This window comes from Triticum dicoccoides, chromosome 4B (assembly GCF_002162155.2).
Source record: "Triticum dicoccoides isolate Atlit2015 ecotype Zavitan chromosome 4B, WEW_v2.0, whole genome shotgun sequence".
Lineage (NCBI taxonomy): Eukaryota > Viridiplantae > Streptophyta > Magnoliopsida > Poales > Poaceae > Triticum > Triticum dicoccoides.
This window is the reverse complement of record NC_041387.1, coordinates 619,920,651-619,934,226: the sequence shown is the minus strand read 5'-3', so window position 1 is coordinate 619,934,226 and position 13,576 is coordinate 619,920,651.

Sequence of the window (13,576 nt, the reverse complement as noted above, 5' to 3'; positions counted from 1 at the left end):
TATAAATGAGGCAGGGAGAAGAGGCCGGCCCTAGGTGCGCCCCAAGTGAGAGGAGTCCCACTTTGGCTCCTAGGAGGATTCACCCCCCTTCCTTTTACCGGAGGGGAAAAGGGGAAGGAGAGGGAGTAGGAGAAGGAAAGGGGGGCGTTGCACCCTCCCCCAGTCCAATTCGGACTCCCCCTTGTGGGGGGAACACCAACCCCTCGTGGGATGGTTAGCCTCTCTCCTATGGCCCACATGGCCCATATCTTTCCCCTAGGGGTTCTGGTAACCCCTCCGGTACTCTGGTATGTACCCGATACATTCCGAAACACTTCCGGTGTGTGAATACCACCTTCCAATAAATCAATCTGTACCTCTCGACTATTTTGAGACTCCTCATCATGTCCGTGATCTCATCCGGGACTCTGAACAACCTTCGCTCACCAAAACATATAACTAATATAATACATATCGACATCGAACGTTAAGCGTGCAGACCCTACGGGTTCAAGAACTATGTAGACATGACCGAGACAGCTCTCCGGTCAATAACCAATAGCGGAACCTGGATGCTCATATTGGTTCCCACATATTCTACGAAGATCTTTATCGGTCGAACCGCTATGTCAACATACGTTATTCCCTTTGTCATCAGTATGTTACTTGCCCAAGATTTGATCGTTGGTATCTTCATACCTAGTTCAATATCGTTACCGGCAAGTCTATTTACTTGTTTCGTAATGCACCATCCCACAACTAGCTCATTAGTCACATTGCTTGCAAGGCTTCATATGATGTGCATTACCGAGAGGGCACAGAAATACCTCTCCGATACTCAGAGTGAAAAATCCTAATCTCGATCTATGCCAACCAAACAAACACCTTCGGAGATACCTGTGGAGCATCTTTATAATCACCCAGTTACATTGTGACGTTTGATAGCACATAAGGCATTCCTCCGGTGTCCGGGAGTTGCATAATCTCATAGTCGGAGGAATATGTATTTGACATGAAGAAAGCAGTAGCAATAAAACTGAAAGATAATTATTCTAAGCTAACGGATGGGTCTTTGATGACCCACAAGTATACGGGGTCAATTGTAGCCCTTTTCGATAAGTAAGAGTGTCAAACCCAACGAGGAGCAGAAGGAAATGACAAGTGGTTTTCAGCAAGGTAATGTCTGCAAGTGCTAAAATTGTAAGTAGCGAGTAGTTTTGTAGCAAGATAATTTGTAACGAGCAAGTAACAATAGTAGTTACCAAAAGTGCAGCAAGGTAGCCCAATCCTTTTGAGGCAAAGGATAGGCCAAAACGGTTTCTTATGATAAGCAAACTGTTCTTGAGGGTACATGGGATTTTCATCTAGTCACCATCATGTTGGCTTAATTCGTGTTCGGTACTTTGATAATTTGATATGTAGGTGGACCGTTGCTTAGGTGATGTTCTTACTTGAACAAACCTCCTACTTATGATTAAACCTATCGCAAGCATCTGCAACTATGAGTAAAGTATTAAGAATAAATTCTAACAATAGCATTAAACTTTTGGATCCAATTGGTCCCTTACGGAATAGTGCATAAACTGGGTTTAAGCTTCTGTCACTCTCGAAACCCACCATCTAATAACTACTCCACAATGCATTCCCTTAGGCCCAATTATGGTGAAGTGTCATGTAGTCGACGTTCACATGACATCACTAAGAGAATGGCAACATACATACCATCAAAATATCGAACACATATCAAGTTCACATGATTACTTGCAACATGATTTCTCTCGTGACCTCAAGAACGAAAGTAACTACTCACAAATGATAAACATGCTCAATATTAGAGGGGTATTTAATTGCATAATGGATCTGAACATATAATCTTCCACCAAATAAACTGTATAGTAATCAACTACAAGATGTAATCAACACTACTAGTCACCCACAAGCACCAATCTATAGCTTCGGTAACAAGATTGAACACAAGAGATGAAGTAGGGTTTGAGAGAAGTTGGTGTTGTTGAAGATGTTGATGAAGATATACCTCCCCAAGATGGGAGAGTTGTTGGTGATGATGATGATGATTTCCCCCTCCGGGAGGGAAGTTCCCCGGCGGAATCGCTCCGCCGGAGGGCAAAAGTGCTCCTGCCCAAGTTCGGTGCTTCGTCCCGAATATCCTCTCCTTATTTTTCCTAGGTATAAAGGACCTATATACTAGAAGATGGGCACCGGAGGTGGGCCGAGGAGGGCAGAACCCACCAGGGCACGCTTGGGCTCCCTGGCGCGCCCAGGTGGGTTGAGCCCACCTGGTGGACCCCTCTAGTAGTTATTTGCTCCAATATTTCTTAAATATTCCATAAAAATTCTCCGTGAAGGTTCAACTGGATTGAAGTTGTGCAGAATAGGTTGCCTAGCGTAGCTTTTTCAGGTCCTGATTTCCAGCTGCCAAAATCCTCCCTCTTAGTGTGTACCTTGCAAATTATGAGAGAAAAGGCATTAGAATTACTCCAAAAAGCATTATTATGGATAAAAACATTATAAATAATAGTAAGAAAACATGATGCAAAATGGACGTATCAACTCCCCCAAGCTTAGACCTCGCTTGTCCTCAAGTGAAAACCGAAATCAAAAAACATGTCCACATGCTTTGAGAGAGAGGTGTCGATAAAAAGAAAAATACGAACATAGAAGCATCATGTTAATTATTATAACAGCAACAAAATTGAACATAGGACTTTTATCATTGAACTTGCATCATATACTTCCCAAGAATAAGTAACAGTTCATCACATAATCAAAGTATAAAGCAAAAATTCTATTGAAAACCAACAAACTATGTTCTCAATCAACTTTGCAACTACAATTCATCATCTTTTTAGGAAGAGTCACATGTCGTAGCCTTTTAGCAAGTCCACATACTCAACGATCATATATTCTTCTATGATTGATAACACTCACCTCGTACCCATGAGCAAAACGTTTCAACCGGACACCTAGAAAGATAGGGGCTTATAGTTTTGCCTGCCAACATACTCACCTCAAGGGTGATGTCAACAATAATAACTCATGTTATCTATATTCAACTGAACATATGTGCCTAGATCTTTCCTCACCACATGATGCTTGCCAAAAGAGAAAATAAAAAGGAATAGAAGGAAAACTTTGACTCTTCGCATAAAAGTAAATACATAAAAGTAAATGATAAGCCCTTCGAAGAGGGAAGCAGAGGTTGCCATGCGCTTATTTTTTGCATGCTCAATCCCTTAGTGCAAGAGAATGTCATGTTGTATTGCCCCTTAATATAACAACCTTTATTATGCGGTCTGTCGATTTAATTCTTTGTCATCCAAGTTCGTACAACGCTCAATTTTCTCTTACACTAAATGATCTCACATATTTAGAAGCAATTTTATTGCCTTTTTGCACCGACGACAACTTACTTGAGGGATCTTGCTCAATCCATAGGTAGGTATGGTGGGCACTTGAAAAAGATTTGGGTTTAAGGGTTTTGGATGCATAAGTAGTATCTCTACTTGGTGCGGAATTTTTGGCTAGCAAAGATAGGGGGCAAGCATCACATGTTAAAGGGTCTATGACAATATGCCTTCTATGTGAATATAAATATACATAAATCATTAAGTTGTCTTCCTTGTCCAACGTAAACAATTTTGGCATATAATATTTTGATGAGGGCTCACAATCACAAATGATTTCTAGTATAGTGTAGTGTGTGTGTGTGTATATATATATATATGAATCTTCTCTTCCCTTATTAATTCTTTCATGAGTTGTATCATTGACTAATGCTCTGTTTGTCAATCACTAATAAAATTTCCTACTTATACTTTTCCTTATGCGGTGCTATCATGTACCATAGGATTAGTATATGATCTTATTGATTTATTTCCTTTCTTTTATTTATTTATTTTTTCTTCCTTTCTTATTTGTTTTATTTATTTGCAACATGAAAGTAAAGAAAGCAGAACTCAGACTAACTTTATTATATAACTTGCACATGATTACGAGGATAGATCACTAAGCAGACTCTCAAATAAGAAAGGATCGAACTAACTTTATTTCATCTAAAGCAAAAAGATCGAACTAAGATAAGTAAAAGCAAAAATATAGTGGGATGATACGATAACGGGGCACCTCCCCCAAGCTTGGCGGAAGCCAAGGGGAGTGCCCATACCCGATACTCAGTTCTCCTTTGGTGGTGAAGAAGCTTCTTCCTCCTCCTCGACCAGCAGTGCTTGTGCTGTCACCGGGGATGGATTTACGGTAGCTTCCTTGCCCTTGCCTCCCATGACAATGTATGTAAGCTCCTCCCTCTTTGTCTTGATCTTCATCAGCCAAGCATCTTCTTCCATGTTGTTGGAGGAGCAGGAAGACGTGATGCCTGGTGTCGGTGTCAAAACCGGTGGATCTCTAGTAGGGGTTCCCGATCTGTGTGTCTTAAGCTGATGGTAATAGGAAGCGAGGGACACAATGTTTACCCAGGTTCGGGCCCTCTCGATGGAGGTAAAACCCTACTTCCTGATTGATTAATATTGAAGGTATGTGGAATACAAGAGTAGATCTACCACGAGATCATAGAGGCTAAACCCTAAGAGCTAGCCTATGATGGTATGATTGTAATTATGATCGGCCTTCTAAGGACCATGCTCTCCGGTTTATATAGACACCAAAGAGCTAGGGTTTACATGGAGTCGGTTACAAGGAAGGAAACATAATATCCGGATTGCCAAGCTTGTCTTCCACGCAAAGGAGAGTCCCATCCGGACACGAGCCGACGTCTTGAGTCTTGTATCTTGACGCTTCTATAGTCTGGACGATGAATACAGTCCGGCTGTCCGGATACCCCCTTATCTCGGACTCCCTCAGTAGCCCCTGAACCAGGCTTCAATGACGATGAGTCCGGCACGCAGTCTTGTCTTCGGCATTGCAAGGCGGGTTCCTTCTCCAAATACTCCAAGGTTATTTATCGAACACGTAGGCCGTGTCCGGATCTGCAAAATGATCTTCACATACCACCATAGAGAGAATGATGCTTCAGTTGACAACTTTTAGACGACGGGACCTGCCATTAGAGCCAGGTTTTTATTCGAACTGTTTTTCCACAACCAGCCACAGCACGCATTGCGAGGCGGTTTCCTTGACACGTCTTGTCAAAGCAGAGATCATGTCCCCTTATCACGGGATTATCATCAATACGGGTATGGGTAATCCCCCCGTGCCATCAATCGTGGCGCTTGGGAAGTAAGTGATTCTCAACAGGCTAGTGGGGAGGCGCACTGCTTTCGTTGCCTCTATTAAAGGGATAAGAGTTCCTCATTTTTACCCACGCCTTCTCCCCCCCGCATACTCTTGCCTCCTTGAGCTCCAACACCCTAGTTCAGGTCTTCTCCGCACAGTTAGTCATGTCCGGAGCAGGAGGCAAGTGGGTGGCTTCCACCGCGACAAAGAAGAAGATCGCGAATCTTCGGGCGGCCGGATACTTGGCCGCAGACATAGTGCAATGGCTACCAGACGAGGGGCAGGTCATTCCAACTCCAAGACCCTGCGAGAGGGTCGTGTTCCTTGCCCACTTTGTCCATGGACTGGGGTTTCCACTCCACCCCTTCGTCCGTGGGCTTATGTTCTACTACGGGCTAGACTTTCATGATCTAGCTCCGAACTTCGTCCTCAACATCTCGGCGTTCATCGTCGTGTGCGAGGCTTTCCTCTGCATCAAGCCTCATTTCGGCTTGTGGCTCCAAACCTTCTCCTTGAAGCCGAAGATCGTGAGCGGCAAGCAAGCGGAGTGCGGAGGAGCCATGGTGGGCAAAATGCCCAATGTCACCTGGCCTGACAGCTCCTTTGCGGAAACCGTGAAGGGGTGGCAATCGGGGTGGTTCTACATCACCGAGCCACGTGATACCAACTGGGCGCTAGCCCTTGAGTTCCGATCTAGAACCCCTATGTGGCTCACCTCCTGGGAATAGAAGGGCCTGTTATGGGGCGAATCTGCAAAGCTGACCGGACTCATCAACTGCGTCAAGGGCATGAAGGACAAGAACATCAAGCTCGTCAATGTGATCCAAGTCATGCTCATTCGCCTGATTCTGCTGTGCCAAACACGGGCATTCAATCTGTGGGAATTCGTGCCGGCCGAACACCGGACGCTCCAGAGGCTCTATGGCATGAAGCACAAGAACGCATGGAAGGCGTTGTTCAAGGCCACCGAGGTACTTCCTCCCATGACCGAGGACCGCGGGCTCCACGCCGCACGGCAACCTACCCAGGTGATTTCTCAGGCCGCCACCGGGTCTGGCTCTTACCTATGTACTCGTGGGGAGTTCCTAAGTGATTGTGTATATTTGTTTTAGGAGTATGTAGAGACAGCGGAGCAGATCGACAGTCCGGCTCCGTTGCCGGAAAGCCCAGCCAATGATCTTCTGACGAAGATGCTGGTCCCGTTGCCCTATAAGGGGCCAGAGAAGAGGGCCAATAAGAAGGCCCCGGGGACCCGAAAGGGTCTCCGAAGTAAGGTTGCACAAGCCTCGTCCGAAGATGACGAGGCGCACTCGTCCCCGAAGGGGAAGAAGAAGAGGAACAGGCCGCCCTGTCCAAAAAGGATGGGGGGCCTGAGACGGCGAACCAGGGGGCCAGGAGAGGTCCCGTCCGTAAGGCCGTCATACCCTTGTCGTCTGACGATGATGAGGAAGATTCCTCCCGCGGAGGCGGGGAGGAACAAGGAGAAACACCACCTCCCCGTGTCGGGGGAGGGAAGAAGAGGAAGGTCGCCCCAGTGGGGAAGACTGGGACGTCCAAGAAGGGAAAGGCATCCCTTTCGGACTACTCCGCCACCACAGCCGATAGCGAGGAAGGGTGGCTACCCAGGAAGAAGCCCCTTGTGCGATCTTAAGTATCCGCACTCAATCGTAATTTTCTCTTCATAATTTTGTTTATAATGCCGAACTTGTATGCAGTCCAGCCAGGGCCCATCCGGGAGTGTCGTCTTCGGACGGATCCTTGAGTGATTCAGCAATGAACTCACTCCCGACGGCCACGTCTCCTCGTCCTACGGACGACACGGAGGTGTTGTCCCGAAGGCTCCCGACGATGGCAGAGGTGGCCCTGGAGGCGCCTCAAGGCGGCGTCCCAGGCGTCGGACTCGCGGGGTTCAAGGTCCCCACGGATCATGTCGATGAGAGCCATGGCAAGCCGAGCTCTCAGCCGAACACTGTTCCGGAGCCTTCAGTGGTTCCGGACTTAGGCGGGCAGCCCCTCGTTTTGGAGGGAGGGCCGTCTGTATCAAGGACTTCCGTTGCGCCCCAGGCGCCAGATTGTCTGCTGGAAGCGCTTCGAGGCGCTTCCCTAGATGAAGAGCACCGTACTCTCATGAGTGTGGTGATTCAGAAGGTTTCGTCCGGCAAGAGCGGATTAACCGAAGCCTGCACCAGCCTCCTAACAGGCTTTGAGGTAAGCAGTAAAAATATGTGAAGTTGCCACCCGATAGATAGTAGCCCCTGATACTCTGTTTGGTGTTCGGAAAGAAAAACCAAACGGAGGGTCAATTATAATCCGCAGAAGTCTGACAATAAGTTTGAATTGAAATAAACAGGATGTTCTGCTGGCCACTGCTGCTCACATGGCCGAAATCGCCGGCCTAACGCAGGACTTAGAGCGGGCGTAGGGAGAGCTCGGCCTCACAAGGAGGCAGCTCGAGGAGAGCAAAGGTGAATGATTCCCCTCTCTCATATAATGAAGAATAAATAAAATTTGATTATGCTAACGACGGGACAGCGTGATATGGTAACAGAGGCCACCACCGAAGTGGCGTCTCTCAAGAAGGCGTTGTCCGAGGCCAAACACAAAGCGGCCTTGGAACTCAAGGAGCGCAAAAAGCAAGAGGCCCGAGTGGGCGAGGTACAAGAAGAGCTCCAGGGGCTCGGGAAGAAGCTCGAGTCTATGGAGCGGGAGCTTAAAGCAAAGGAGGTCGAGCTTGCGAAGGCCCTTACAAATACAAAAGATGCCAAGGCCGAAGCCGAGAGGGCTCAGCAAGAGATCCAGGAGGCCAAGAAACTAGCGGTGGGTAAGAATTTTTTTATGCAAAGCAAACATGTGGAGGAGGCATTTCTTTTACTTACTCGAATCCGAAGCTCTCCAGGGGCATTTGCAGACCTGCCACGCAGCGTATCAGATGCCTCGGAGTTCTACCGTGCCCAGGAGGGGAGCTCAACGGAGAAGTTGTTCTGGTCCCAGTATGCTGGGGCCGAACATGCAACGACTTTGAGTGACCAACTGAAGCAGTTGGTCGAACTCCACAAGGCGGCCGAAGTGGCTATGAAAGCTCTCATAGTCCGGATATGGCATGGCGAGCTTTTGCCCACCATTTACTTCGGACTGATCAAGCGGATGGTGGATTCCTGTCCGCGACTGGAAGTCATCAAGTGATCCGTTTGCATTGAGGGTGCCCGCCGGGCCCTTTCCCGCACCAAGGTGCATTGGTGCAAGCTGGATGCGAAGAAGCTAGTGAAGGACGGGCCACCGGAGGGCAAGCCGCATCGCGTCTCCGAGAAGTATTACGATGGCGTTATGAAGGGTTCTTGCCTCGTGGCCGATGAATGTACCAAAGACATAATTTTTGAATGAATTCACTTCTGTCATGTTTGTAATTTAAAGACGAAGTTACTTGTGCTATGTAGCGCTTTTCTGATTTAAAATATTACTTTCTGTGCGGCTGTTTATCAAATTTTGAAAGTAGGCCAGTCGTTGGCTTCCGCCCCCATGTAACTAGTACTGGGGTGTTCGTGGAAAACCCGGACACTCTTTATCCAAATGTTTGGTCCCTTAAGGAGGTGTCCAGCGCAGCGAACCAGGCAATCAGACTATACGGCTTTATAACCTTCACTTAGCCATAGACGTCTATGATTTTAAATTTTGGCGAAGCCCCTAGAATCCGGAAGGCCAGATTGGGGCGCTATACACGCCTATGTCGGACAAAGCCGAATTAACGCCTAAAGCGGAAAACTCTTTAAGGATTTTAAGACCTCTCGAACAGCGACCAGTCTCTCGCCACATCATGTCGGACAGTTTTGTGCTTTCTCTACTGAGGTGCTCGTCCGGAAGAACCAGGGCACAATCGCAGTAGTTCTCCCTGCGGTACCTTAGCCGAATTAACAGAACATAAGGCACCAAAGCAAGGGAGCCGGGCTATCCCAACTATAACCCAAGACATGATTCGGAGCTGATGCATATAATGCTATAAGTTCGGGGTGCCACACTGTTGAAAGTGTTCGGACTTGACTTGCCGTATTAGGGGGTAGCATAAGAAGCCCCTGGCAAACTACGCGTACCAAAGTGTACGGATGCAAAATTAAATAGATATTTATAAAAAATGCTCAAAATAAAAATAAGTAAGTTGACGCTATATGTGGTCTCCCATTGATAAATAATACGTTTAAGCGTATGTTTACAATGTATGCATTAAGCGGAGACAAATAGGATTATTTGACATATCCTATCCAGGGGCAGGCTACGTACAGATAGAAAAAGAAGGGATAACAATCGTAAATAGATTCCACCTGGGTGTTTCCTGCTGTGCCCAACGCCTGCTGCCTCCTGGTTTCCTCTCCTATGTAAGTCCGACAATCCGGCTATTCTGGAGAAGCTGCACTAAAGCAATGTCCTTAAGGGTTAATGGGAAGGTTATGAAGTGATACCGTACTGTTGACTGAGCCCCTGATACGCCTCCGCATGTGCCCATGGTATTTTGAGTGCGTAATTGTGTACGCGTGGAACGAATGCTGCTTTGATGGGATTTGAGCGGAGGCCGGACTGCTAGTCCTGCTCTTGTCGTGCCTGCTGATCTTGCTGCGGGGTGTTCCGCCCTCGCTTGACGGAGCTTGAAAATGTCGTCGCCGAATTGGTGGTTTGCCGGAGGAGGTCGCATTGTACTTCTGCCGCAAGAGCCGCAGTATGTTCTTCTGTACGGAGAGAGCGGTCCATATTCTCGTTGACTGTTATGACCCTGCGCGGGCCTGGCATCTTGAGCTTGAGGTATGCATAGTGTGGTACCGCATTGAATCTAGAAAATGAGGTTCGTCCGAGTAGGGCATGGTAACCACTGCGGAAAGGGACGATATCGAAGATTAGCTCTTCGCTTCGGAAGTTATCCGGAGATCCAAAGACCACTTCCAATGTTATAGAGCCCGTGCAACGGGCCTCTACTCCAGGGATGACACCTTTAAAGGTGGTTTTTGTGGGCTTGATCCTTGAAGGATCGATGCCCATCTTCCGTGTTGTGTCCTGATAAAGCAGGTTCAGGCTGCTGCCTCCGTCCATAAGGACTCTTGTGAGGTGAAATCCTTCTATAATTGGGTCTAAAACCAATGCAGCTGAGCCGCCATGACGGATGCTAGTAGGATGATCCCTACGATCAAAGGTGATCGGACAAGCTGGCCATGGGTTGAATTTGGGGACGACTGGCTCCATCGCATATACGTCCCGCAGTGCTTGCTTCCGTTCCCGCTTGGGGATGTGGGTGGCATAGATCATGTTGACCGTTTTCACCTGGGGGGGAAATTTCTTCTGCCCCCCCCCCCCATGTTCGGACGCCGGGGCTCATCGTCATCGTCGCTGTGCAGCCCCTTGTCCTTGTTTTCGGCATTTATTTTGCCGGCCTGTTCAAATACCCAGCAGTCTCTGTTGGTGTGGTTGGCTGGCTTGTCCGGGGTGCCATGAATTTGGCATGAGCGCTCCAGTATACGGTCCAGACTGGACGGTCCTTGATTATTACGCTTGAATGGCTTCTTCCACTGACCGGATTTGGATCCGCTAAATTTGGCATTGACCATCGTATCCTCGGTGTTTTCGCCATTGTTCCGTTGCTTATGTCTGTTGCGCCATGGCTTGCCACTATTGTCCCGGACATCTGAAGTTCCAGAATGTGGCGTAGTGCTGCTGCGAGCCAACCAGTTGTCCTCGCCCACGCAAAAGCGGGTCATTAGTGTTGTAAGAGCTGCCATGGACTTGGGTTTCTCCTGGCCGAGGTGTCTGGCGAGCCACTCGTCACGGATATTATGCTTGAAGGCTGCCAGGGCTTCAGCGTCCGGACAGTCGACTATTTGGTTCTTTTTAGTTAGGAACCGAGTCCAGAATTTCCTAGCTGATTCTCCTGGCTGTTGAGTAATGTGGCTCAAGTCATCGGCATCCGGAGGTCGCACATATGTGCCCCGGAAGTTGACAAGAAATGAGTCTTCCAGATTTTCCCAACTGCCAATGGAATTTGCGGGCAGGCTGTTTAGCCAGTGCCGGGCAGGTCCTTTGAGCTTAAGGGGAAGATACTTGATGGCATCTAGATCATCTCCGTGAGCCATGTGAATGTGGAGAAGGAAATCCTCGATCCATATCGCGGGGTCGGTGGTGCCATCGTATGATTCGATGTTTACGGGGTTGAACCCTTCGGGAAATTCATGATCCATCACTTCATCAGTGAAGGATAGGGGGAGTGCGGCGCCTCTATGTCGGGCTATGTCACGGCGCAGTCCGGCTGCGTCTGTCTGGTTGTATTCATCCCGGCCGGATTTACTGTTAATGTATCCAGTATGACGGTCATCATCATGTGCTTCGGCGCGCCCCCGCGATCCGTAGATCGATCTTGGTTGTCCTGCGGCGTTATCCAGTTTATCGTGCAGGTCCTGAGTATTTCCCTGGGCCGTAGTAAACTGCGTAGGAGTACAGGCTGGTATTTCGGCTGATATGCTGTTTTGTCCCGACCTCGAGGCGGTCGGTCAGCCGTGGGGCGCTCGAGGCCATATTCCTCGGCTGCCAGGACTTCTGTCCATCTGTCTATGAGAAGATCTTGATCAGCTTGAAGCTCCTGCTGCTTGTTCTTCAGGCTTCTCGCAGTGGCAATAAGCTGGCGCTTGAAGCGCTCCTGCTCTGCGAGGTCTTCGGGTACGCCGAACTCGTCGTCACTGAGGCTAATCTCGTCTTCGGAGAGAGGCATGTAGTTGTCCTCCTCCGGATACCCGTCCGTCGCCTATTCATCTGGGCTGTCATGCTCGTCTTCCTGTTCGGCCTGCTCGAAAGCGGGCTACTCGGGGTTGTATTCATCATCGGCACCGTCTGGATTATTGTCGTCTCCGGTCCCGGTATTGCCTTGGCGGGGCTTGGAGCGGCGCTGGTGACGCCCATGCTTTGCTTTCTTCTTGGATGGGTTATCCTCCGTTGCCTCATTGCCGTTGGTTTCTTTCGGAGTGTCCACCATATATATATCATATGAAGAGGTGGCTGTCCACCGCCCTGTGAGCGGTGGCTCCTGTATGTATCCTGCATCGTCGTCCATACCGTTGATGTCTTCGAAGTCAAAGTCGAGCACGTCGGTTAAATCATCGATAGTGGCGACAAAGTGGGTGGTGGGTGGGCAACGAATTCCTTCATCGCCTGCGTCCCACTCAAGCCGGACATAGTTCGGCTCATAGCCTCCTGACAAAGATAGAGACTTCAATGAGTTTAGCATGTCGCCAAAGGGCGAGTGCTGAACGATGTCCGCATCGGTAAACTCCATTACCGGAGCCAAGCCTGGCTCGGCTGGCTCAAGAGTGAACGGACCAGGACTAATAGCCGGATACGAGTCCGGGGGCCCAGGGTTACAGGCCTCCACAGAGGTGAGACCCGTGTTCGGCTCCACCGCCGATAAGTGTGCAGCCTGCGGGGCGGGGTCCAGCCCGCCGTCCATGGGCAACGCAATCTGCCCTGGATTTAGATCCGGGGCTGCCTCGGGGATGATGTCCCGGGCAATGTTCGACAGCAGGTCTAGGCCGTGCTCGTTGTGGCTGTCCGGCGCTCCTGGCGCAGGCTCGAATCCATCGAAGATCAAGTCTCCGCGGACATCTGTCGTGTAGTTCAAGTTTCCGAACCTGATCTGGTGGCCAGGGGCGAAGCTGTCGATCTGCTCCAACTGGCCAAGTGAATTGGCCCACAGTGCAAAGTCGCCGAACACAAAGATCTGTCCGGGGAGAAAAGTCTCACCCTGGACCGTGTCATTGAAGATTGAAGACGCCATCAAGCCTCGAAGCGACGACACAGAGGAACTCTCAATGAAAGCACCAATGTCGGTGTCAAAACCGGCGGATCTCGGGTAGGGGGTCCCAATCTGTGCGTCTTAGGCTGATGGTAACAGGAAGCGAGGGACACAACGTTTACCTAGGTTCGGGCCCTCTCGATGGAGGTAAAACCCTACTTCCTGCTTGATTAATATTGAAGATATGTGGAATACAAGAGTAGATCTACCACAAGATCGTAGAGGCTAAACCCTAAGAGCTAGCCTATGATGGTATGATTGTAATTGTGATCGGCCTTCTAAGGACCATGCTCTCCGGTTTATATAGACACCGGAGAGCTAGGGTTTACATGGAGTCAGTTACAAGGAAGGAAACATAATATCCGGATTGCCAAGCTTGTCTTCCACGCAAAGGAGAGTCCCATCCAGACACGAGCCGAAGTCTTGAGTCTTGTATCTTGAGGCTTCTGTAGTCCGGACGATGAATACAGTCCGGCTATCCGGATACCCCCTTATCCAGGACTCCCTCACCTGGCTTGATAATCTAACCAGGAA